Below are 26,601 nucleotides of genomic sequence, written 5' to 3'. Positions count from 1 at the left end.
AAAAACAACCATCAACTAATTGAAAAAGCATAACTCACTCAAAATAACTGAAAGATGGTCTAAATAAATTTACAAGATTATGTAGTCTGATAATATCCACAGATAGATAGTTAACTTACATCGAAGGAGTTTGGGATGAGTCTTCACTCATGAAGTACTGAGTTTCAGAACTCAGTACTTCACCCTTCTCAATTTATGACCATTCTGTTGGTAGGGTGGATTTTCATCAGTGGAAGCAGATGTTACACTGCTCCTCCCCTCAGGCAATCTGGCTTAGAGGAAGGCAAGTGAAGGCCAGATGAGACTGAGCCTGCACCCAACTCCCCATGCCCATCCAACCCTCTGATTCTCTACCCTTGAAGTCAAGTTAGGTATGTTTTAATGACTGCGTCATATTTTAAAGAGATGAAAGAGATGATGATTCATTGTGCATTTGTTAAACCAAGTTTCAGACATGATTAATGTGGGCCCTGGACACCAAGCATGGGTGAATCATTTTAGTCTCAGGAAGACAGGTTTTGTACTGTATTCTGTATTAGGCAGAATGAGAAAGCAGAGAGATTGGAGAGTCCTAGATAAACGGATAGAGAATGGGTAGGACCCCACTGGCACCTTCTCACCCTTCTCCTGACCAGCAGACTGCTGGTTAACCCCGGCTTTGGTCTCACCTAGCTTCCCACATGGTTCATCAGTAGCAGTGGGGCACAATGCATTATCTGCTGAAACACAAAGAAAATGCTGATGCATTTTACATTTATTTCCTCAAGTCAATTGAGCTTTCCCCTAAAATACGGTCACATTATTAATTACTTTAAATCTTGTCTTTGCCACATAATTATGTGTAACATTGAGTAAGTAATTTAACTTTTCTACGTCTCATTCCCTCATCTGTAAAATGAGGTTAATAGTGTCCCCTGAGGGTGGTTGGTGAGAATATTAAATAAATCAATATATGTAAACCACCTAGAACCATGCCTATTGCATAACAAATACTTCATAGAAAAATTCTTTGTTATTTTATTTTCCACAAGTTATTGGGGTACAGGTGGTATTTGGTTACATGAGTAAATTCTTTAGTAATGTGTGAGATCCTAGTGCACCCATCGCCTGAGCAGTATACACGGCATTGTATTTGTTGCTTTTGTCCCTTGTGCCTCCCCGCTCCACCAAGTCATCGAAGTCCACTGTGTCATTCTTAAGCCTTTGTGTACTCATAGCTTAGTTCCCGCATATCAGTGAGAACATACAATATTTGGTTTTCCATTCTTGAGTCGCTTCACTTAGAATAAGTCACCAATCTCATCTAGGTTATGGCAAATGCTGCTAATTTATTCCTTTTTTGGCTGAGTAGTATTCCATCATGTATATGTATGCCAGTTTCTTTATCCACTCATTTATTGATGGGTATTTGGGTTGGTCCCATGATTTTGCAGTTGTGAATTGTGTTGCTGTAAACATGCATGTGCAGGTATCTTTTTTCAAATAATGACTTTTTTTCTGAGTAGATATCCAGTAGTGGTATTGCTTGATCAAATGGTAATTCTACTTTTAGTTCTTTAAGGAACTCCACCCTGTTTTCCGTAGTGGCTATACTAGTTTATATTTCTTCTAGCAGTGTAGAAGTGTTCCCTAATTGCCACAACCATGCCAACATCTACTGTTGTTGTTGTTGTTGTTTTTAAATTCTTTGATTATGGCCATTCTTGCAGGAGTAAGGTGGTATTGCATTGTTGTTTTGATTTACATTTCCCACATCATTAGTGATGTTGAGCATTTATTAAATTGTTTGCTAGCCATTTGTATGTCTTCTTTGGAGAATTGTCTATTCATGTCTTAGCCCACTTTTGGATGGGGTTGATTGATTTTTTCTTACTGATTTGTTTGAGTTTGTTGTAGATTCTGGATATGAGTCCTTTGTCAGAAGTATATATTGTGGACATTTTCTCTCACTCTGTGAGTTAACTGTTTATTCTGCTGACTGTTATTTTTGCCATGCAAAAGCTCTTTAGTTATCTCTCAACTATTTATCTTTGTTTATATTGCAACTGCTTTTAGGTTTTTAGTCATAAAATCTTTGACTAAGCCAATGCCTAAAAGGGTTCTTCCAGTGTTATCTTCTGGAATTTTTATAGTTTCAGGTCTTAGGTTTAAGTCTTTAATCTGTCCTGAGTTGATTTTTGTATAAGGTGAGAGATGAGGATTCAGCTTTATTCTCCTACATGTGGCTGGCCAATTATCTCAGCACCATTTGTTGAAAAGGGTGTCCTTTCTCCACTTGATGTTTTTGCTTGCTTTACTGAAGATCAGTTGGCTGTAAGTATTTGGGTTTATTTCTGGATTTTCTATTCTGTTCCCATTGATCTATGTGCCTGTTTTTATACCAGTACCATGCTGTTTTGGTGACCATGGCCTTATAGTTTGAAATCAAGATGTGTGATGCTTCCAAATTTGTTCCTTTTACTTAGTCGTGCTTTGGCTATGTTGGCTCTTGTTTGTTTCCATATGAATTTTAGAACTGCTTTTCTTGAACTCCCGACCTCAGGTGATCCACCCGCCTTGGCCTCCAAAATGCTCGGATTACAGGCATGAGCCACCACGCCTGGCCTTAGAACTATTTTTCTAACTCTGTGAAGAATGATGGTAAAGTTTTGATGGGAATTGCATCATGTTTGTACATTGCATGTATTTGTACATTGCAGTATGCTCATTTTTACAAGATTGATTCTACCCATCCAGGGCCATGTGATGTGTTTTCATTTCTTTGTGTCATCTATGTTTTCTTTCATCAGTGTTATGTAGTTTTCCTACTAGAGGTCTGTCCACCCTTTTGTTAGATATATTCCTAAGTATTTTTTTTTTTTTTTTTTTTTTTTTTTGGCGGCAATTGTGAAAGGGTTTGAGTTCTTGATTTGGTTCTCCATTTTGTCACTGTTGGTGTATAGAAGAGCTGATTTGTGTACATTAATCTCGTATTGGGAAATTTGCTAAATTATTTTATCAGTTCTATGAGCTTTCTGGAGGAGTCCTTTGTGTTTTCAAGGTAGATGATCATATTGTTAGCAAACAGAGACAGTTTGACTTCCTCTTTACCTGTTAGGATGCCCTTTCTTTCACTTGTCTGATTGCCCTGGCTAGGATTTCCAGTACTATGTGGAAGAGGAATGGTGAGAGTGGCCATCTGTGTCTTGTTTCCATTCTCAGGGGGAATGCTTTCAACTTTTCCCCATTCAGTATTATGTTGGCTGTGGGTATGGCATAGATGGCCTTTATTAAATTAAGGTATGTCCCTTGTGTACCGATTTTGCTGAAGGTTTTAATCAGAAAATGATGCTGGATTTTGTTAAATGCTTTTTCTGCATCTATTGAGATGATCATGTAATATTTGTCTTTAATTCTGTTAATGTGGTACAGCACATTTATTGACTTGCTTATGTTACCCCATCCCTGCATCCCTGGTATGAGTCTCTTGATCATGGTAGATTATCTGTTTGAGATGTTGTTTGATTTGCTTAGCAAGTATTTTATTAAGAATTTTAGCATGTATCTTTATCAAGGACATTGCTCTGTAGTTTTCTTTTTAGTTGTGTCCTTTCCTGGCTTTGGTAATAGGGTGATTCTGGCTTCATAGAATGAATTAAGGAGGGTTCCTTCTTTCTCTGTCTTGTGGAATAGTGTCAAAAGGATTGCTGCCAATTCTTCTTTGAATATCTGGTAGGATTCTGTGGTGAATCCATCTGCTTCTGAACTTCTTTTTATTGTTGGTAATTTTTAAATTACCATTTCAGTCTTGCTGCTTGTTATTAGTTTGTTTGGGACATCTAATTTTTTCTTATTGAAGCTAAGAGGGCTGTATGTTTCCAGGAATTCATCCATCTCTTCTAGCTTTTCTAGTTGATTTCTGTCAAGGTGTTCGTAATAGCCTTGAGTGATCCTTAGTATTTCAGTCGTGTGAGTTGTGATATCTTCTGTTGTGCTTCTCAGTGAGGCTATTGGGATGTTTCTCTCTTCTCTTGGGTAATTCTGCTAATGGTCTATCAGCTTTATTTATCTTTTCAAAGAACCAGCTTTTTGTTTCATTTATCTTTTGTATTTTTGTTTGTTTGTTTCCGTTACATTTAGTCTGGTGTTGGCTATTTCCTTTCTTCTGGGTTTGGGTTTGGTTTGTTATGTTTTTCCTCTCATTCCTTGAGGCACGACCTTCGACTGTCTGTTTGTGCTCTTTCAGACTTTTTGACGTAGGTGTTAAGGACTATGAAGTTTTCTCTTAGCACCTCCTTAGTTGTAGCTCAGAGGTTTTGATAGGTTGTGTAATTTAAATATGTCATTGAGTTTGATAAATTTTTACATTTCTATCTCAATTTGCTTTTGGACCCAGTGCTCTTTCAGGAGCAGATTATTTAATTTCCATGTATTTGTGTGCTCTTGAAGGTTCCTTTTGGAGTTTATTTCCAGTTTTATTCCACTGTTGGTATGATGGAGTGCTTGATATAATTTCAGTTGTCTGAAACTGCCTGAGGGTCGTTTTATGGCCTATCATATGGTCTATACTGGAGAAAGTTCCATGTATTGTTGAACAGAATGTGTATTCTGTGGTTGTTGGATGAAGCGTTCTGTATATATCTGTTAAGTCTATTTATTCCAAGGTATAGTTTAAATCCATTGTATCTTTCTTGACTTTCTGTCTTGATGACCTGTCTAGTGCTGTCAGTGGAGTATTGAAGTCCCCCACTATTATGGTGTTGCTGTCTACCTGATTTCTTAGGTCCATTAGTAATTGTTTTATAAATCTGGGAACTCCAGTGTTAGCGGCATATATGTTTAGGATCGTGGTATTTTCCTGTTGGACAAAGCCTTTTACCATTATGTAATATCTCTCTGTCTGTTTTAACTGCCGTTGCTTTAAAGTTTGTTTTGTCTGATCTAAGAACAATTATCCCTGCTCAGTTTGGTGTCCCTTTGTATGAAATGCCTTTTTCCAGCCTTTTACTTTAAGTTTCTGTGAGTCCTTATGTGTTAGGCAAGACTCCTGAAGGCAGCAGATGGTTGGTTGGTGAGTTCTTACCCATTTTGCAGTTCTGTATCTTTTAAGTGGAGCATTTAGGCCATTTACATTTGATGTTAGTGTTGAAATGTGAGGTATCATTGCAGTCATCATGCTCTTTGTTGCCTGCATACTCTGTGTTGTTTTGTTTTGTTTTTGCTTTTACCTTGTATTTTTGTTTTATTGGTTTTGTGTGATTTATGCGTTAAAGAGATTCTGTTTGCATGTGATTCCAGGATTTGGTTTCAAGATTTAGAGCTCCTTTTATAGCGGTTCTTGTAGTGGTGGTTTGGTAATGGTGAATTCTGTCAGTGTGTGTTTGTCTGAAAATGACTGTATCTTTCCTTCTTAAATAATGCTTAGTTTCACTGGATGCAAAATTCTTGGCTGCTAACTGTTTTGTTTGAGGAGGCTGAAGATAGGGCACCAATCCCTTCTAGCTTGTAGGGTTTATGCAGGTAAATCTGCTTTTAATCGGGTAAGTTTTGTTTTACAGGTTACCTGGTGCTTCTGTCTCACAGCTCTTAAGAGTCTTTCTTTCCTCTTAACTTTGGATAATTTGATGGCAATATGCCTAGGCAAAGACCTTTTTGTGATGAATTTCCCAGGTCTTCTTCATGCTTCTTGTATTTGCATGCCTAGGTCTCTATCTAGGCCAGGGAAGTTTTCCTCAGTTATTTCCCTAAATATGTTTTCCAAACTTTTAGAATTTTCTTCTTCCTCAGGAATACCAATTATTCTTAGGTTTGGTCATTTAACATAATCCCATAATTTGTGGAGGCTTTGTTCATAATTTCTTATTCTTTTTTCTTTGTCTTTGTTGGGTTGGGTTAATTCAAAGTCCTTATCTTTGAGCTCTGAATTTCTCTCTTCTACTTGTTCAATTCTATGGCTGAGACTTTCCAGAGCATTTTACATTTCTAAAAGTATGAACAAAGTTTCCTGCATTTTGGATTGTTTTTTTCTTTAAGCCATCTGTTTCCTTTAATATTTCTCCATTCACTTCTAGTATCATTTTTTGGATTCTTTTTTTCCCCACCCCCACAGGGCTTTGCCTTTCTCTGGACCCTCCCTGAGTAGCTTAACTAACCTCCTGAATTCTTTTTCAGGGGAATCAGGGATGTCTTCTTGGGTTGAATCCATTGCTGGTGAACTAGTGTGATTTTTGTGGGGTGTTGACACGCCTTGTTTTGCCATATTACCAGGGTTGGTTTTCTGGTTCTTTCTCATTGGGCTAGGCTGTGTTAGAGGCAAGGTCTAGGGCTGAAGGCTGATCTGATTTTTTTGTCCCATGGGGTGTTCCCGTGGTGTAGTATTCTCCCTGTTCTCCTGTGGATGTGGCTTCCTGTGAGCTGACTGCAGTGATTGTTGTCTCTTCTGGATCCAGCCACCCGGTGAGTCTACCTGGTTCTGGGATGGTACTGGGGATTGTTTGCACAGAGTCCTGTGATGTGAACCATCTATGGATCTCTCAGCTGTGGATATCAGTGCCTGTTCTGGAGGAGGTGGTGTAGGGTGCAGCGAACCCATGAGGGTTCTTAACTTTGTTGATTTAGAGGTCTATGTTTGTGCTGATTGGCCTCCTGCCAGGAGGTGGCACATCCCAGAAAGCATCAGCTGCAGTAGTGTGGAGAGAAACCATTGGTGGGTGGGGCCTTAGAACTCCCAAGATTATATGCCCTTTGTCTTTCCCTACCAGGGTGGGTAGGGAAGGACCGTCATGTAGGGCAGGGCTAGGTGTGTGTGAGCTCAGACTCTCCTTGGGCAGGTCTTGCTGTGGTTGCTGTGGTGGGTGGGGATGAGACTCCCAGGTCACTGGCGTTGTGTACTTAGGATTATGGCTGCCTCCGCTGGGTCTTGCAGGTTGTCAGGGAAGTGGGGGAAAGCTGGCAGTCACAGGCCTCACCCAGCTCCCAGGAAACCTGAAGGGCCAGTCTCACTCCCACGATGCCCCCTGCAGCATCCCTGAGTCTGTTTCCAGGTGAATGACTAATCAGGCTCGGGAACTTTCCGGAGGGTTTCCTTCTTTCAGCTTCAGCTTCTCCATTGGGGATGTTCTCCACTTCCACAGCTGGGTCTCTCATAGTATTTGGGATGTCTCTGGGGTCCTGAGGAAAGAGTCTGTTTTCTTCAGAGGGTCTGTCAGTCATCTCAGTATTGCTGGTTTGTTCTTGGAGTCAATCTGGAGCTAAAATTCACAGTGGAAGCCTTCACATGCTGCTCTGACTGGAGCTGCCACCTACTCCTGCCTCTCGTCTGCCTTGATCCATAAGTAGATTCCTAATTATGGAATTTGTGATTATTTTAAGTTATTTAAGGCAATTGTGTTCAGATCTTATTTTGCCACTAAAACTGCCTTGGAAATACATTCTCTACCACTCATTCTAACAGTGGTTATAGTGACACAATTGCATAACAGTTTCTCCAGAAATAATTCAGAATTATCGGACAGTTTTTATTTGTGTCATTCTTTGGTTTATTTGGACAGATTCCATTTTCCCGTGAATTGTATTTGACCTTGTACAGAAATGTAACCAAATAATTGAAAAGTAATTTTCTATTCATTATACTAGTTATTTAATCTCTTAAATGATTATATAAAATAAATTTCTTCAGAGCATAAGAAATAGTACATTTAAAAATGCCTTTAAGAACTTGAAAAAAAAATGTTTTCAAGAGGAGTTCTGGTTGTCTGCTTTAGCTTGGTTTGTTTTTACTAAGCTCATTGGTAATTTCTGTCCAACACCCAGCATGACTGCGTCTAGTTGAGTTGGACAGGGTTTGTGTACTGAGTCTGAAGGTTAAAATCAGAAATACATGTTGAATTCCATCTCAGAGGTTATATTTACCACAAAGTTGTATGTTTTTCTTGGCATATAATATGCTTATCCCAAGCATGGGTATTCTTTCTACCAAAAGCACTACATTAAAAAGGATCATTTCTATATCCCATGCCAAACATGCCTCCCTGTGAATTTTAGATGACTCATTTCCCACAAGGGAGGTGGCTATGGAGGCCAGCTTTGTTGTTTTTAGTTTCATGGGATTTTTTTTCCAGGAACTGAAATATAAAGAGTATGGCCATGATGCGAACTTAAATGACGGTAAGTCCCAGGCTTGCTTTGAGGAGTTACCACTGATATGCATATGCACACACCCACGTGCAACAAAAACTTCAGAGGCTGAATGACAGCACCACCAGCTTTATGTATGACCCTGATTGGAGGCACTGCACAGGTGTGAGAACTGGGGATATTGTTTGGATGTTTTGTCTTTTCTGACTCTCATGATGACACGTGATTCACCCAGTGTTGGAGGTGGGGTCTGGCGGGAGGTGTTTGTGTTATGGGAGCAGATCTCTCATGAATGGCTTGATGCCCTCCCCATGGAAATGAGTGATGTATTGCTCTATTAGTTTAGCTGGTTAAGAGTCTGGGACCTCCCTCTTCTCTTGCAATGTGAAACACCGGCTTCCCCTTTGCCTTCCACCACGAGTAAAAGCTCCCAGAGGTCTGACCACTAGTTGAGCAGGTGGCGGTGCCATGCTTGTATTGCCTGCAGAACTGTGAGCCTAAGAAACCTCTTTTCTGAATAAGTTACCCAGTCTCAGATATTCCTTTACAGCAATACAAAATGGACTAACACAATTGGGAAGTCTCGTCCTTGGGAAGAGCTGTCCCTAATCTTTTTGACAACAGAGACTGGTTTCCATCTTGGGCAGCTTTATCCCAAAACCAGTTGGGATGGTTTTGGGATGAAACTGTTCTATCTCAGATCATCAGGCAATAGTTAGAGTCTCATAAGGAGTACACAAGCTAGATCCCTCACGTGTGCAGTTGATGACAGAGTTTATGCTCCTGTCAGAATCTAATGCTGGCTGATGTAACGGGAGGCAGGTCTCAGGTGGTAATGCTCACTTGCCTGCCACTTACCTCCTGCTGTACAGCCCAGTTCCTAGCAGGCCGCAGACCAGTCTCAGTCCATGGCCTGGGGGGTTAGGAACCCCTGCTCAGGAAGGTAAGAGCCAAAGACAATTGTAGTGCCAGCAAAGAATTCTACCAGGTGCATTAGGAGATGGCTTAACACCTTTGGAATCCAGGGTCCTCTGGTAGAAGGACATTCTACCGAATCTGCAGGCCAACGTTTCTGTGCATGTAAGGGGCTTATTTTAGGTAGCTCAAGGGTTGTGGTCCTCCACTTATGAACCCCAAATATGTCTGGGGTAACACATGGAAGGAGAGGGAAGATTGTTGGGCATGGAGAATTGTCTCTGAGATGCTACAGAAGAGGCAAGAGAGTCACCCCTGTGTAACACGTAAGAATTCCAATAAAGAATTGAATTTTGATCTTTTTCATGGACTGGTAATCTACACAACATATACTAAGAATGTAAAATATTTGAGTAAATTAATTAGTAAATACTGTATTAACATAATGTAAGAGATGAGGAGACTACTAACATTAATGATAATTTCAGACGTTAAAAAGCAAATATGTACGTATTTTATTCTGAGGGTCTAAAAATACATTATGTCCAGCTAATAATGTAAAAAATTTTCCAGTTCTACCTAATTTTGATGGAAGACAATAATGACTTTTTTTTTTCAAAATTGAGGCATTAAATGTGTTCCAGGAATATGGACTTTGTCTTAATATTTTACCAATGAAATAATCGTTTGGGTTACCTAATGAAAGAATATGATGCCTTTTTTTAAGATGTTTACATAATAGAAGGGACTCTAGCTTTAAGGCAGGTCAAAATTGTCCATGAATATTTTATAAGACTCCTAGAATGAGTGGAAGATTTTAACCTCTAAGGTCCTTTTGTAATTCTAAAATTCTATGATATTGAAGTGGGATTTAAAAATTGAGTGAAAAGCTGTTCATGTACAGGGAGAGTTCGATGCTCTCCAGAGGCACATCCAGGTGCAGCACATATGATTTGGGTGGATTAAAGTTCTGTTGAATCAACCTGAAGGAAGCAACACTAGTAAGGGTTGAAGTTTTCTCCAAAGAATTCAATCGATATTGATTTAGTTCAAGCACTGTAAAGTTTAAGTTGTAAAAACTGAGTCAATTTCTATTAATTTGATGTCATAACTTTTACTAAGCATTCTAAATTTTCTATCTTTTTAAAAGAAAACCTGGGCTCTTTCCATGTCAGAAAATAGTTTAAGCAAAAAGATTAAGCTCTGAGTGTTTATATGAAAATATTCATGCACTTGTTGTCTAGCTGGCACTCAGGAAATGTTAGCTGTATTGTACTGAGGCACAAGCATGTATTTGACAAGAGTTTGCTTTCCTTCAATCACTGCAGGAGTATTTGTTTTGTTTATTTCTCTACCCTGGAAGCCTGGTGCTCAACAAGTATTAAACGGAAAATCGGCAATTGTGCTGTGGTAAAATAATAATAATATAGTAAAATGCTATTCTAATCATATTCTACTTTCCCCACCAAATTTCCCATAATAATCATACATTTCAGTAATAGCTCACTTTACTTTAGCAAATATGTTCATATTCATGACAGCATCTGGTCACACCTATATAGGTAGATAAGTATTATCATTCTCATCTTATCAATGGGAGAAAAACAGAGGTTCACAGAGATTAAATAATCCCATTAGTGACTAGGATACACATCCCTACTTCAAGATTCCCTGTTCAGGACATTTCTAATAAACACGAGGGTTTATGCCAGCTTCAGAGGTACAGATCAAGAAAAGAGAAAGGTTGAACAATTTCTTCTCCATTTGATGACTTTTTGCTTGCTTTTGCTTTGACTTTGTGTCTTCTATAAACCTGCAGTGTAATCTCTATTTCTTCAGTATCTACTTGCAATCATTGTTACATTTTTATGTTATTTGTGGATAAAAATGGTAAGAACTATTTCTTTCACTCCAGTAAGACTATCCAACTTTCTAAATGTAAGATTTTTCCAAAGACACTTGTTCATGATGGATCTAGGGCAGGGAGAGGAGAGTCAAGAAAGCGATTGTTCCTATAGTAGTAAAATGTTCCAACGAATTGAAACACATCGTTGTCTACATGGTTTTTGAAATTTCCTTTAAGAAGCTTGCTTCAGTGGTTAGCTGTGCAGTGAAAAATTCTTCCCCACATATAAACAAATTTTCTCGGGGTCTGTGTGAAGCCTATTACATCACATATTTCTGGTCTGTATGGAAATGAAGGACATCTGCTTCTTTGCTTATTGAGTAGTACTTAGAACATTAAAAAATTGCATTCTCCTCACTCGTCTTTCCTCCGACCCCTTCTGAAGAATTGCACTTAAACTTGAAGAGAATAGTAATTACCTAGGCCACTGAAATTAAAGACATTAGGAAGATTAACCTCTTCTCTTGCTTTTGTAGTAATTGTTTTAAGTACTTTGTTTTTTTAGGAAGAATTTTTTAGGTCTAAAATAGCAAGTATATGACCATTTATTAACCTCTTATTCAACCAGGTGATTTGGAACAAAGAGAACAATGGACACCATTCTTACTCCAGAATAGTTTATGATCTAATTTGGCAGGACACAATAAACAAGTGTGGTACAGTGAGAGAGTCGTTTCATGGTAACACATATTTGTGTGAGAACGTGGCAGGTCCGGCACTGTTTCTTGATCTTATCAAAGTGAGACCTCTCTAAATTCTGCAAGAATAATATTGTTATCTAGGGAACACTGTGTAGAAAAGGTGTATCTAGGGAGGGATTTTAATGGAGGCATATGATTTAGGGATTAGAGGATTTTTCCATGAACATCAACAGATGTCACCAAAGGCAAAGATGTATGAATGAGCAAGCTGTATTCAGAGTATAGGGAAGTGGGCCAGATAAGCTGGAGTCGAAGGTCCAATTTGAGAACAAGATGAACTCAGCTAGTTTATGTTAGATTATAGGGGGCCTTTGAGATTCCTTTGCCCCTGTGGTACTGTCCTATTGTTAAATGCACAATAATTGTCAGATTTTAATATTCCCTGTAACTCACTTTTTTGTACCTTATTTTTCAGATATTTATCGATCAATAACATGTCTGAATTATGGATTCTCACAAATCAGAGTTTGGTTTCTATCTTTTCTATAAAAAATGTGTTTTACCTTTGAAAACAAGTCTTTTTTGCTCTGCATTGATTCCTTTATTTTATTTATTTATTTATTTTATGTACTTTAAGTTCTGGGATACACATACAGATCTTGCAGGATTTTTGTAAAGGTACACATGTGCCATGGTGGTTTGCTGCCCCCATCCCCCCGTCACCCACATCAGGCATTTCTCCCAATGTTATGCCTACCCAGCCTCCCCACTCCCTGCTGTCCCTTCCCTAACTCTGCACCCCCCAACAGAATCCAGTGTGTGATATTCCCCTCCTGTGCCCATGTGTGCTTATTATTGATCACCCACTTGTGAGTGAGAACATGTGGTGTTTGGTTTTCTGTTCTTGTGTCAGTTTGCTGAGAATGATGGTTTCTGGATTCATCCAGAACATATGTGTGCATGGGTATTTATAATAGAATGATTTATAATCCTTTGGGCATATACTCAATAATGGGATTGCTGGGTCAAAATGAATTTCTATTTCTAGATTCTTTAGGAATCGCCATACTGTTTTCCACAATGGTTGAACGAATTTACATTCCCACCAACAGTGTAAAAGTGTTCCTATTTCTCCACATCCTCTCCAGGATCTGTTGTCTCCAGATTTTTTAATTATCACCATTCTAACTGGCCTGAAATGGTATCTCAGTGTAGTTTTGATTTGCATTTCTCTAATGACCAGAGATGATGAGCATTTTTTCATACATTTATTAGTCTCATCTATGTCTTCTTTTGAAAAGTGTCTGTTTATATCCTTTGTCCACTTTTGAATAGGTTCGTTTTTTCTTGTAAACCTGTTTTAATTCTTTGTAGATTCTGGATAGCAGTCCTTTGTCAGATGGGTAGGTTGCAAAATTCCTTTCCCATTCTGTTGATTGCCAGTTCACCCTAGTGATTGTTTCTTTTGCTATGCAGAAACTCTTTAGTTAAATTAGATCCCATTTGTCTGTTTTGGCTTTTGTTGCCAGTGCTTTTGGTGTTTTAGTCATGAAGTCCTTGCCTGTGCCTATGTCCTGAATGGCTTTGCCTAGGCTTTCTTCTAGGGTTTTTATGGTGTTAGGTCTTATGTTTAAATCTTTAATCTAACTGGAGTTAATTTTTGTATAAGGTATAAGGAAGGGGTCCAGTTTCAGTTTTCTGCACATGGCTAGCCAGTTTTCCCAACACCATTCATTAAACATGGAATCCTTTCCCCATTGCTTGTTTTTGTCAAGTTTGTCAAAGATCAGATGGTTGTAGATGTGTGGCATTACTTCTGAGGTCTTGGTTCTGTTCCATTGCTCTATATCTCATTTTTGGTACCAGCACCATGCTGTTTTGATTACTGTAGCTTTGAGAATGGTTTGAAGTCAGGTAGCGTGATGCTTCCAGCTTTGTTTATTTTGCTTAGGATTGTCGTTTTGTGGGCTCTTTTTTTTTGGTTCCATATGAAGTTTAAAGTGTTTTTTTTTTTTTTTTTTCTAGTCCTGTGAAGAAGGTCAGTGGTAGCTTGATGGGGATAGCACTGAATCTATAAATTACTTTGGAAAGTAGGGCCATTTTAACGATACCAGTTTTTCCTGACCATAAGCATGGAATGTTTTTCCATCTGTTTGTGTCCTCTCTTATTTCCTTGAGTAGTGGTTTGTAATCCTCCTTGAAGAGGTCCTTCACAGCCTTTGTTAGTTGTATTCCTAGGCATTTTATTTTCTTTGTGGCAATCGTAAATGGGAATTTACTCATCATTTGGCTCTCTGTTTGTCTTTTACTGGTGTATAGGAATGCTTGTGATTTTTGCACATCGATTTTGTATTGTGAGACTTTGCTGAAGTTGCTTATCAGCTTAAGGAGATTTTGGGCCGAGATAATGGGGTCTTCTAAATATACAATCATGTCATCTGCAAATAGAGACAATTTAACTTCTTTTTTTCCTAATTGAATACCCTTTATGTCATTTTCTTGCCCGATTGCTCTAGCTAGAACTTCCAATACTATGTTGAATAGAAAGGGTGAGATAGAGCACCTTTGTCTAGTGCCAGTTTTCAAAGGGAATGCTTCCAGTTTTTGCTCATTAAGTTAGATGTTGGCTGTGGGTTTGTCATAAATAGCTTTTATTATTTTGAAATATGTTCCATTGATACCTAGTTTATTGAGAGGTTTTTTTTTTTTAGCATAAAGGGCTGTAGAAGTTTGTTGAAGGCCTTCTCTGCATCCTTTGAGATGATGTGGTTTTTTTTTTCTTTGTTTATGTGATGGATTACATTTATAGACTTATGTATGCTGAATCAGGCTAGCATCCCTGTGGTGAAGCCTACTTGATTGTGATGGATAAGCTTCTTGATGTGCTGTTGGATTCAGTTTCCCAGTATTTTATTGAAGATTTTTGCATCAATGTTCATCATGGATATTGGCCTGAATTTTTTTCTTTTAGTTGTATGTCTGCCAGGTTTTGTCTGAGGATGATGATGGTCTCATAAAATATGTTAGGGAGTATTCCTTCTTTTTGTATTGTTTCGAAGAGTTTTAGAAGGAGTAATATGAACTCCTCTTTGTACATCTGGTAGAATTCTGCTGTGAACCCATCTGGGCCTGGACTTTCTTGGTTGGTAGGCTATTAATTGCTGCCTCAACTTCAGACCTTATTGTTGGTCTGTTAAGGGATTTAACTCCTTCTTGATTTAGTCTTGGGAGGGTGTAAGTGTCCAGGAGTTTATCCATTTCTTCCAGATTTACTGGTTTATATGCATATTGTTTGTAGTAATCTCTGATGGTAGTTTGTATTTCTTTGGAATTGGTGGTGATACCCTTTTTATCATTTTTTATTGCATCCATTTGAGTCTTCTCTCCTTTCTATGCCATTAGTATGGCTATCTTGTCTATTTTGTTGATCTTTTCAAAAAACCAGCTGCTTGATTTACCGATTTCTTGAAGAGTTTTTCTGTGTCTCTAGCTCCACTTCTGCTCTGATCTTAGTTACTTCTTGTCTTCTGCTACGCTTTGAATTTTTTTTGATCTTGCTCCTCTAGCTCTTTCCATTTTGATGATAGGGTGACGATTTTAGATCTTTCCTCACTTTCAATGTGGGCATTTATTGCTATAATTTTTCCTGTAGTCACTGCTTTAAATGTGCCTCAGAAATTTTGGTGTGTCGTTTCTTCATTCTGATTGGTTTCGAAGAACATCTTTATTTCTGCCTTCATTTCATTGTTTATCCTGTTGCTGTTCTGGAGCAAGTTGTTCAGGTTGCATGTACTTGTGTGGTTTTGAGTGACTTTCTTAATCCTGAGTTCTAATTTGATTTCACAGTGTTCTGAGAGATTGTTAGGATTTTCGTTCTTTTGCGTTTGCTGAGGAGCGACTTACTTCCAATTATGTGGTCAGTTTTAGACTAGGTATCATGCAGTGCTGAGAAGAATATATATTCTGTGGATTTGGGGTGGAGATTTCTGTAGATGTCTGTTAGGTCCACTTGGTCCAGATCTGCGTTCAAGTCCCAGATATCCTTGTTGATTTTCTCTCTTGTTGATCTGTCAAATAGTGACAGTGGAATGTTAGTCTCCCACTATTATTGTTTGGGAGTCTAAGTCTCTTTGTGGGTCATTAAAAACACTGCATGTTCTCACGCACAGGCGGGTGTTGAACAATGAGAACACATGGACACAGGGAGGGGAGCACTACACACTGGGGTCTGTCGGGGGGAAATAGGAGAGGGACAGCAGGGGGTGGGTAGTTGGGGAGAGATAGCATGGGGAGAAATGCCAGATACAGGTGAAGGGGAGGAAGGCAGCAAATCACACTGCCATGTTGTACCTATGCAACAATTTTGCATGTTCTTCACATGTACCCCAAAACCTAAAATGCAATTTTAAAAAAAGGGAGTATTCCTTCTTTTTGTATTGTTTCAAAGAGTTTTAGAAGGAGTGATATGCTTTATGTATCTGGGTGCTTCTGTATTGGGTGCATACATATTTAGGATAGTTAGTTCTTCTTGCGTTGATCCCTTTACCGTTATGTAAAAGACCTGTCTCTTTTGATCTTTGTTGGTTGAAAGTCCATTTTATCAGAACAGGATTGCAACCCCTCCTTCTTTTTGCTCTCCATTTGCTTGGTAAATCTTCTTCCATCCCTTTATTTTGAGTCTATGTGTGTATTTTCACATGAGATGGGTCTCCTGAATACAGCACAACAAAGGATCTTGACTTTTTATCCAGTTTGTCTGTGTCTTTCAATGGGTGCATTTAGACCATCTATATTTAACATTAATATTGATATGTGTGAATTTGAGCTTGCCATTTTGTCACTGGCTGGTGGTTTTGCCCGTTAGTTGATGCAGTTTCTTCATTATGTCCTTGGTCTTTACCTTTTGATACATTTTTGTAGTGGCTGGTAGTGGTTGTTCCTTTCCATGTTTAGTGCTTCTTTCAGGAACTCTTTGTAAGGCAGGTCTGGTGGTGATAAAATCTCTCAGCAGTTGCTTGTCTGTAAAGGATTTTATTTCTCCTTCACTTATGAAGCTTAGTTTGACTGGATATGAAATTCTGGGTTTAAAGTTATTTTCTTTAAGGATGTTGAATATTGGCTCCCACTCTCTTCTGGCCTGTAGAGTTTCTGCTGAGAGATCCACTGTAAGTCTAATGGGCTTCCGTTTATTGGTGACCCAACCTTTCTCTCTAGCTGCCCTTAACATTTTTTCCTTCATTTCAACCCCGGTCAATCTGATGATTATGTGTCTTGGGGTTGCTCTTTTTGAGAAATATCTTTGTGGTGGTCTCTGTATTTCCAGAATTTGAATGTCGGCCTGCCTTGCGAAGTTGGGGAAGTTCTCTTGGATAATATTCTGAAGTGTGTTTTCCAGCTCGGATTCATTCTCCCTGTCACATTCAGGTACACCGATCATGCATAGATTTGTTTTTTTCACATAATCCCATAGGTCTTGTAGTCTTTATTCATTTCTTTTCACTCTTTTTTTCCTCTAATGTGGCCTTCTCATTTTATTTCATTGAGTTGATCTTCAATTTCTGATATTCCTTCTTCCACTTTATTGATTAAACTATTAAAACTGGTGTGTGCTTTGTAAAGTTCTCCTGCTGTGTTTTTCAGCTCCATTAAGTCGTTTGTGTTCTTCTCTAAGCTGGTTATTCCAGTTAGAATTTTGTCAAACCTTTTTTCAAGGTTTTAAGTTTCTTTGCATTGGATTAGAACAAGTTTCTTTAGCTCGGAGAAGATTGTTATTACCCACCTTCTGAAGCCTGCTTCTGTCAGTTCATCAAACTCATTCTCCAACGTGATTTGTTCCCTTGCTTGTGAGGAGTTGTTTGCTTGTTTGTTGAGTATACTTGTCAATCAGGACGTTCATACACCTATGGTTTATGATTAACTCTTTTACCTCTGCTAGGAATTAACATAGAAAATTCACATTTGATCGACAAGAATGAGAATCATGTCTCAAGAATTAAAAAATAACTGAATCCTTTATTACTAAAAGAATGCTCAACTCAAGTGGACACAGATCACTCATTCTAACTTCATCACCTGTAGCACTTTGAGCCAACTTTTTGAAAACGCACAGCTAAAACAAACAGTTTTAGGTGTGTATTTTGAAAAAGTGGTGTGTTCTACAAATAAAAAGCTACTTTTGTTGTTACTTTTGTTCCCCAGGAGAAATTGGAGTACTTTTCAGGGAACACGGGAGACACATGAGTCCTTTGCAGTCCATTTGTCTGCCTCTGAAGGTGAAATGAGAGTGTGAAGTGCTATGGGAGGTGGCCAAGTACACAGGTAGGCTCGGTGGATAGTAGAGCTGCTGTCTTGATGATGTGGCCAAAATCATCATGAGCCATGTCTGAAAGAATTCATCACATTTCATATGAAAGCATGTTCTCTGTTTGACTGTGCTGTTGTTGTTAATGAGAGTATCATTGACAATGCTGTAACCTGATAGCCCTCCCTAATTGTGCTGAACGTAAAAATTCGTTGGCTTGAGGAGGAGACACCATAGTGGGAGAAGGAAGGAGAATGGTCCTGTGAATTGGGAAAAGGTGACTCTTCCTTTAAAGCATGGATGGGTTCAAAACTCTCCTCTTACTACTGAGTGTTTGGCTGGACAGTACCAGTCATGTATCTAGGCTGTGTGTATGTGTGTGGTGTGTGTGTGTGTGTCTGTCTGTCTCCAGGCCTGAGCAGCAAATTCTTCTTCCTGTGGTAGCATGTTATTCAGAAACTTGGATAACCCCCGCCCTCCTGAAAACACAATACATGTATGTTATGAGAAGTTTATGTTGATGATTGGTGAGAGGGTAGTGATTGAAACCAGCTCATTTCCCATTTACCACTGAGTTCAGGTCACCTTTGCTGAAGAGGGTTCTTGAATCTTCCTTTGTAGCAGGAACTCCTAAGTTAATCAATCCTTTTCAAGAGTTTCAGGCTGAAAGTCAAGATCTCTCAAGTTAGACCCAGTGTTAAAATTTGAAATGGGCAAATTCTCATTAGAGACAAGGGGCCAAAGAGAGTTCTGATGAAATCTAATGTCTTTTAATGTTGACTTCAATCCAGTAAAGCTCTCGTTAAGCCATTTATCTGTGAAATTGAACCTTGGGCAGGCAGTGCACCCTCTGAAATTAGAGGTCGGGAGATTTGGATTTGATTTCCAGCCCTCTGCCAGTCAGTCAGCCACTCACTTTCAAGTGACAATCCTTTGGTGAGTCACTTTCTGTCTCTGTTTCTCGATTTTGGCACAGAGTATTATGTGGGCCTTAAGGCCCACTGGGAAACAATCCCCTTTCCAGCTCAGTGCCTGGTTCATTGAGTATACTTGTCAATCTGGACTTGAATACACCTATGGTTTTGGATTAACTCTATTACCTCTGCTAGAAATTAAGACAAAAAATTTGCAGTAGATTTACAAGAATGAGAATCAGTTCTAAAGAATTCAAGTAAAACGGAATCCTTTATTACTAAAAGAATGCTCAACTCAAGTGGACACAGATCACTCATTTTGACTGCATTTGCTATCGGACTTAGAGACAACTTTTTCAAAATATGCATCTAAAACTGTCCCTGCTTAAAGTGCTAGACAAGTTTTTCAAAATATTTTGAAAAAGTTGTGTGCTCTACAAATAAAAAGCCACTTCTGTTGAACTTATGGTCCCCAGGAAAAATTGGAGCTCTTTGCAGAGAGCATAGGAGACACATGAGTCCTTTGCAGGCCTCTTGGCTGCCTCTGAGGGTGAAATGAGAGTGTGAAGCACTTTGGGAGGTGGCCAGGCCCAAAGCTAGGCTAGCAGCAAAGCAGAGCTTCTTTTTGTTGGTGTGTCCCCAGTCATCATGAGCCATGTTTGAAAGAATTAATCACATGTCATATGCAAGCATGCTCTCTGTTTGACTGTGCTGTTGTTTTTAATGAGAGCATCATTGACGATGCTTTAACCTGATAGCCCTGCCTATTTTTTTCTACCTAATAATGCGTGGGCTTGAGGAGGAGCCAGTGTTGGTTGAGAAGGAGGGAGGATGTACGTGTGAACTAGGGAAACATGTATCTCCCTTTGGAGCACGGATGGGTTCAAAGCCCTCCTCATACTACTAAATATTTCGCTGAACACTACCAGTTGTGTGTCTAGACTGTGTGTGAGTGTGTGTGTGTTTGTGTTTGTATGTGTGTCTGTCTTGAGGCCTGAGCAGCACCTCCTTCTTTCTGTGGTAGCATGATGGAATCGAATATCTTTTAATGTTGAATTCAATTCAGTAAAGCCTTTGTTAATTCATTTGCTGTAAAATTGAGCCTTGGAGAGGCAGTGCACCCTCTAAAATTAGAGGTCAGGCAATTTGGATTTGATTTCCAACCCACTGCCATTCTGTCAGCCACTCACTTTCAAGTGACAAGCCTTAGGCGAGTCCCTTTCTGTCTCTGTTTCTCGATTTCTGCACAGGGATTTATGTGGGCCTTAAGGCCCACTGAGAACCTATCCCTCTTCCAGCACAGTGCTTGGATTTTTGAGTACACTTGTAAATCAGGACTTTCATACACCTATGATTTTTGATTAACTCTTTTACCCCTGCTAGAAATTAACACAGAAAAGTCACATTTGATTGACAAGAATCAGAATCATGTCTCAAGAATTAAAAAATAACCGAATCCTTTATTGCTAAAAGAATGCTCAATTCAAGTGGACACAGATCACTCAAGCTAACTTCATCATCTATAGCACTTAGAGTCAACGTTTTGAAAATACACAGCTAAAATATTCAGTTTCCGCTGTGTATTTTGAGAGAGTGGAGTGTTCTACAAATAAAAAGCTACTTTTGTTGTTACATTTGTTCCCCAGGAGACATGGGAGTTCTTTTCAGAGAGCACGGGAGACACATGAGTCCTTTGCAGTCCACTTGTCTGCCTCTGAAGGTGAAATGAGAGTGTGAAGTGCTATGGGATGTGGCCAGGTACACAGGTAGGCTCGGTGGATAGCAGAGCTGCTGTCTTGATGATGTGGCCAAAGTCATCATGAGCCATGTCTGAAAGAATTTATCACATTTTATATGAAAGTGTGTTCTCTGATGGTGCTGTTGTTTATACCGAGAGTGTCACTGACAATCCTGTAACCTGATAGCCCTGCCTAATTGTGCTCTATGTAAAAATTGATCGGATTGAGGTGGAGGCACTGTAAGGGGAGAAGACAGGAGAATGGACATATGATTTGGGAAAATGTGTCCCATCCTTTGGAGCATGGATGGGTTCATAGCCCTCCTCTTACTACTAAGTATTTGGCTGGACACTACCAGACGTGTGTCTAGCCTGTGTGTGTGGTGTGTTTGTGTGCGCACGTGTGTGTGTGTGTTTCTCTGCCTCCAGGACTCAGCAGCAAATCTTTCTTCCTGTGGTAGCATTTTATTCAGAATCTTGGATAACCCCAGTCCTACTAAAAACACAATACGCGTATGTTATAAGAAGATTCTGTTGATGATTGGTGAGAGGGTGGTGACTGAAAACAGCTCATTTCCCATTTACTACTGAGTCCAGGTCACCTTTGCCGAAGAGGTTTCTTGACTCTTCCTTTGGAGCAGAAACTCCTAAGGTAATCAATGCTTTTTAAGAGTTTCAGGCTGAAAGTCAGTGTCTCACAGGTTACACCCAAAGTTAAAATTAGAACTGGGCAAGCTTTCATTAGACACAAGAGGCCAAAGAAAGTTCAGATGAAATCTAATATCTTTTAGTGTTGACTTCATTCCAGTAAAGCTCTTGTTAAACCATTTACCTGTGAATTTGGGCCAGGGGGGACAGTACACCCTCTGGAATTAGAGGTCGAGATATTTGGCTTTGATTTCCAGCCCTGTGCCAGTCAGTGAGCCACTCACTTCCAAGTGACAAGCCTTAGGTGAGACACTTTCTGTCACTGTTTCTCAATTTCTGCACAGGGACTTATGAGGGCCATAACGCCCACAGAGAAACGATCCCTTTTCCAGCTGAGTGCCTGGTTTTTTGAGTAAACTTGTCAATCGGGACTTTCATAAACCTATGGATTTGGATTAACTATTACCTGTGCTGGAAATTGACACACAAAATTGACAGTAGATTGAAAAGATGAGAATCAGTTCTAAAGAATTCAGATAGAACTTAATCCTTTCTTACTAAAAGAATGCTCAACTCTACAGGACATAGATCACTCATTTTGACTTCATGAGCTATGGCACTCAGAGACAACTTTTGAAAATACACAGCTATAGCTGTCCATGCCATAAGTGCTAGACAAGTTTTTCAGAATACAGGGCTAAAACAGTCCCCGCTTTAAGTGCTTTAGCTATCAGTGCTTTAGCACTTAAATCGAGGACCGTTTTAGCTGTGTATTATGAAAAAGTTGTGTGCTCTTCAAACAAAAAGCTACTTTTGCTGTGACTTTGGGTCCGAGGAAAAATGAGAGTCCTTTTCAGTCAGCAGGAACAACACCTGAGTCCCTTGCAGTCCTCTTGTCTGCCTCTGAGGGTGAAATGAGAGTGGTCCTTGTCATCATAAGCCATGTCTGAAAGAATTATTTACATTTCCTATGCAAGAGTGCTCTCTGTTTGATTGTGCTGTTGTTTTTAATGAGAGCATCATGGACAATGCTTTAACCAGATTGCCATGCCTAATTTCATGACACAGCATCATATTTGGGTCTGAGGAGGAGGCAGCGTTGGGGGAGAAGGAGGGAGAATGGACGTGTGAATTAGCAAAAGGTGTGTCTTCCTTTGGAGCATGGATGGGTTCAAAGCCTGGATCACGAGGTCAAGAGATTGAGACTCTCCTGATCAACAAGGTGAAACTCCATCTCTTCTAAAAATACAAAAATTAGCTGGACATTGTGGCACACGCCTGTAGTCCCCGCTACTCGGGAGGCTGAGGCAGGAGAATTGCTTGAACCCAGGAGGTGGAGGTTGTGGTGAGCTGAGATCATGCCATTGCACTCCAGCCTGTGTAACAAGAGCAAAACTCCAACTCAAAAAAAGAAAAAAAAAATCAAAATATTGACTGACAAGCCTAGGGTAAGGTCAGACAAAAAGAAATCAAAATAAAATTTGTATATGACAAAAGTCACCATTTCTTCCATTTTAATGTGTACTGTTCATTTTTAGTACAGTCACAATGCTGTACAGCCATCTACTCTACCTAATTCCAGAATATTTTCATCTCATCAGAAGGAAACCCTCCAGCATGGGTTACATGGCAAAACCCCGTCTCTATGACCAATCAAAAAATTACACCAGGCTAGGTGGTTCACGCCTGTAATCCCTGCACTTTGGGATGCTGAGGCCTAGGTTATGTCTTCATTTTTCAGTTCCTTGTCAGTGTCTTTTTTTTTTTTTTTTTGGCTTTAATTTTTTTTTTTTCTTTTAGTGATGAGGGTCTTGCTATCTTGCCCAGGACTTGAACTCCTGGGCTCAAACCATCTCTGCCTTCCATGTAGCTGGGACTACAGGCATACATTACCACATCTGGCTGGTTTTAACTTTGTTTTTTAGAAATAGGGTCTCATCACATTGCCTAGGCTTGTCTAGACTGCCTGGGCTCAAGCAGTCCTTCCGCCTCGGCCTCCCAAAGTGCTGGGATTACAGGCGTGAGCCCCCAAGGCCATTCAGGCTAAATCATCTTTTTCTCTCTTTTTTTATTGAGACAGAGTCTGGCTCTGTTGCCCAGGCTGGAGTGCAGTGGTTCGATCTCAGCTTACTGCAACTTCCACTTCCTGAGTTCAAGCAATTCTCCTGTCTGAGCCTCCCCAGTAGCTGGAATTACAGGTGTGTACAACCACACCTGGCTAATTTTTGTATTTTCATTTTTATTATTTTTATTTATTTTATTTTTTGAGACAGAATCTCACTCTGTCACTCAGGCTGGAGTACAGTGTACAGTGGCATGATCTTGGCTCAGTGCAACCTCCGCCTCCTGGGTTCAAGTGATTCTCTTGCCTCAGCCTCTCAAGTAGCTGGGACTATGGGCACGTACCACCACATCCTGGTAATTTTTTTGTATTTTCAGTAGAGATGGGGTTTCATCATGTTGGCTAGGCTGGTCTCGAACTCTTGTTCTCAGATGACCCACCCACCTTGGCCTCCCAAAGTGCTGGGATTACAGATGTAAGCCACTGTGCCTGGAGCAGCTGAATATTCTTAACTGACCTATTTTCTCCGTTTTTTTTTTTTTTTTTTGTTTGTTTGTTTGTTTGTTTTTGGTTTTTTTTTTTTGACACGGTCTCACTCTGTCACCCAGGCTGGAGTGCAGCAGTGCGATCTTTGCTGTCTGCTACCTCTGCTTCCTGAGTTTAAACACTTCCCCTGCTTTCATCTTCTGAGTGCTGGGATCACAGGCCTGCGCCACCACACCTGGACAAGTTTTGTACTTTTAGTATAGACAGGGTTTCACCACATTTGCGAGGCTGTTCTCAAACTCCTGATCTCAGGCGAGCCAGCTGCCTCAGCCTTCCAAAGCACTGGGATCACAGGTGCCCGACCGTTTAATGACTTTTCTGATTGTGAAGTCTCTATCTTTTGTCATGGATGACCATTTCCTCCTGTTCTTTTAGCCTGGTGGTCAGCTAGTGATAGGACAGAGATGTCTTTAAACATCTGGAACTAAAAAACAAACAAACAAAAAACCTGCAACACCCTCCCGAGTCTGTAGAAGGGATCTGCGTGCCTGTGGTGTCAGCCCTTCCACGGTGAAACAGGTTTCCTCTGCCTTCACTTTCAGGTCCTGCTTGTGCAGAGCTGGAAGTCCAGCTGGATGTGAGCGCAGGGCCCTCACAGGCCTCTTCCAAGCTCCTGCACCGCTCTGGTCTTGTAGGTTCCAAGCCTTCATTCCCCAGAGCATTTTATTCCCTGGTATTTCCTCCTATGCTGTTTGGCTCCTCTGTTTTTTGCCTCATCTGCTCTCGTGGCCCCAGGCAGCAGAGACTAATAAATTTGTTGTAAACATTTCCTACAAATGTCCTCCAGGTAGCACCTCGGCACTGGGAGAATGTCCAGTCAGGTGAGATCAAGGCCAGCCCTCGAGCCTTACCCCTGTCCGCAGTTGCAAATAAGGTCCCTTCTTGGAACCTGTGCTGGGCGTGTGGTCTGTTACCCTCAGGCCACCACAGTCTAGGCAGTGGGAGAGGGACCAGGTTGAGTTAAAATGCCACAAAGCTGTTCGTTCTGAGATCCAACTGGAATATCTCTGGTTTTGTTTTGTTTTGTTTTGTTTTGTTTTGTTTTGAGATGGAGTCTAGCTCTGTCGCCCAGGCAGTGGCGTGATCTTGCCTCACCCCAACCTCCAACTCACAGGTTTTCAAGTGATTCTCCTGCCTCAGCCTCCCGAGTAGCTCAGATTATAGGCATGTGGCACCACGCCTGGCTAATTTTTGTATTTTTAGTAGAGATGAGGTTTCACCATGTTGGTCAGCTGGTCTTGATCTCCTGACCTCGTGATCCACCTGCCTCAGCCCCACAAAGTGCAGAGATTACAGGCGTGAGCCGCCATGCCTGGCCTCAACTGGATTATATTAATCAAGTGTTCCTCTGGTGCCTGCAAGCTTTTGATTAGGTCCAAAAACGTTGATTGTGACTTTTTTGCCAGTTTTTTGTTGCTTCCTATTTTCTGTGTTTCATTCATGTCCTTCATGGGATCTCGAATTTATATAAAAAGAAATCGTCCCTCAGTTCCACAGATGGGAGAAAATCCTGAAAAGAAACGCAGTGAAAACGAAACCTGTGTTGCCTGCTTGCTGGACACTACCATCCGCCCTGGGTGTTGGGTTCAGAGTCTTCACGGGTGAGGCGTCTCATGCCGCAGCCCCACCTGGAGACTCTGATTCCATCATCAGATAACTGGAAAGGACAGAGGGAGCAGCCTGTGCTCCTGGGATTTGGTGGCCTGTAACGTCAGCAGCTCCCATGTTGAGCCCTCCCTTCTGCGGGAGGGGCGGGGGCAAGGGGAGATTGGAAGATGCCGACTGAGCCGCCTGCCCTCCAACCTGCTGCCTCTCCTTCCCCAGGTTGTCTTTCTACTCGGGACATGCCTCCTTTGGGATGTACTGCGTGGTGTTCCTGGCAGTGATTCCTTTTTTCTGGGGCTCGCCCATCCAGTCACTCCCTTCCCTGGACCTCGGTTTTCCCAGCTGTAAAATGGGTGGTTCGTGGTGGTCATGAGGGCGCTCACTGACTTGTTTGTAAAGACAGGAGGCCCTGGGCTGGCTGGTTTTGTGCCCCCAGCCTCGGAGCTGCCATTTGTGCAGTGGGCGTGGGAGGGCCTGGCAGGGCACAGGCTGAGGCGTCCTCTCCCGTCCCAGCTCTATGTGCAGGCAGCTCTGCTGGAAGTGGGGGCGGCTGCTGCAGCCCACAGTCCAGTTCTTCCTGGTGGCCTTTGCCCTCTATGTGGGCTACAACCGCGTGTCTGATCACAAACACCACTAGAGAGACATCCTTGCTGGCCTCCTGCAGGGGACACTGGTGGCTAGCCTCACTGTGAGCTTCTGACGCTGACTCACCCCCTGTGCTGTCCAGAGACCACTCTCTGCCCAACCCTGGTCCTTCCCTGCACATTCTTGCCCCACGGAGTCCTCCCATGGGACCCCTTCCTCCAACCGTGGTCCTTCCCTGGGACCCCTCCTTCCCCCGGTTTCTCCCCTGGGACCCCTACCCCAAACTCCAGTCCTTATCTGGACCCCTCCTTCCCCTGCAGATCCTCCCCTGGGACCCCTTTCCCCAACCCCAGTTCTTTCCTGGACCCCTCCTTCCCTGGGATCCATCCTTCCCCCGATTCCTCCCCTGGGACCCCTTCCCCAACACAAGTCCATCCCTGGACCCCTCTTCCCCCATTCTTCCCCTGGGACCCCTTCCCCCAACCCCAGTCCTTCCCCGGGACCCCTTTTCCCCCCATTTCTCCTCTGGGACCCCCCCAACCGCAGTCCATCCCAGGACCCTTCCCTTTTCCTCCACATCCTCCCCTGGGACCCCTTCCCCAACACCAGTCCATCCCTGGACCCC

At 41.1% G+C, this 26,601-nt stretch overlaps 1 pseudogene; it reads left to right on the top strand.

Annotated features, from left to right (window-relative positions):
- The window catches only part of LOC141584705 (phospholipid phosphatase 2-like), a 55,867-nt pseudogene that overhangs the window by 18,200 nt on the left and 11,066 nt on the right, over positions 1 to 26,601 (top strand).

Source organism: Saimiri boliviensis, chromosome 5 (assembly GCF_048565385.1).
Source record: "Saimiri boliviensis isolate mSaiBol1 chromosome 5, mSaiBol1.pri, whole genome shotgun sequence".
NCBI classification, from domain to species: domain Eukaryota; kingdom Metazoa; phylum Chordata; class Mammalia; order Primates; family Cebidae; genus Saimiri; species Saimiri boliviensis.
The sequence above is the reverse complement of the archived record's forward strand: the minus strand, read 5'-3'. Positions and strand labels throughout refer to the sequence as shown.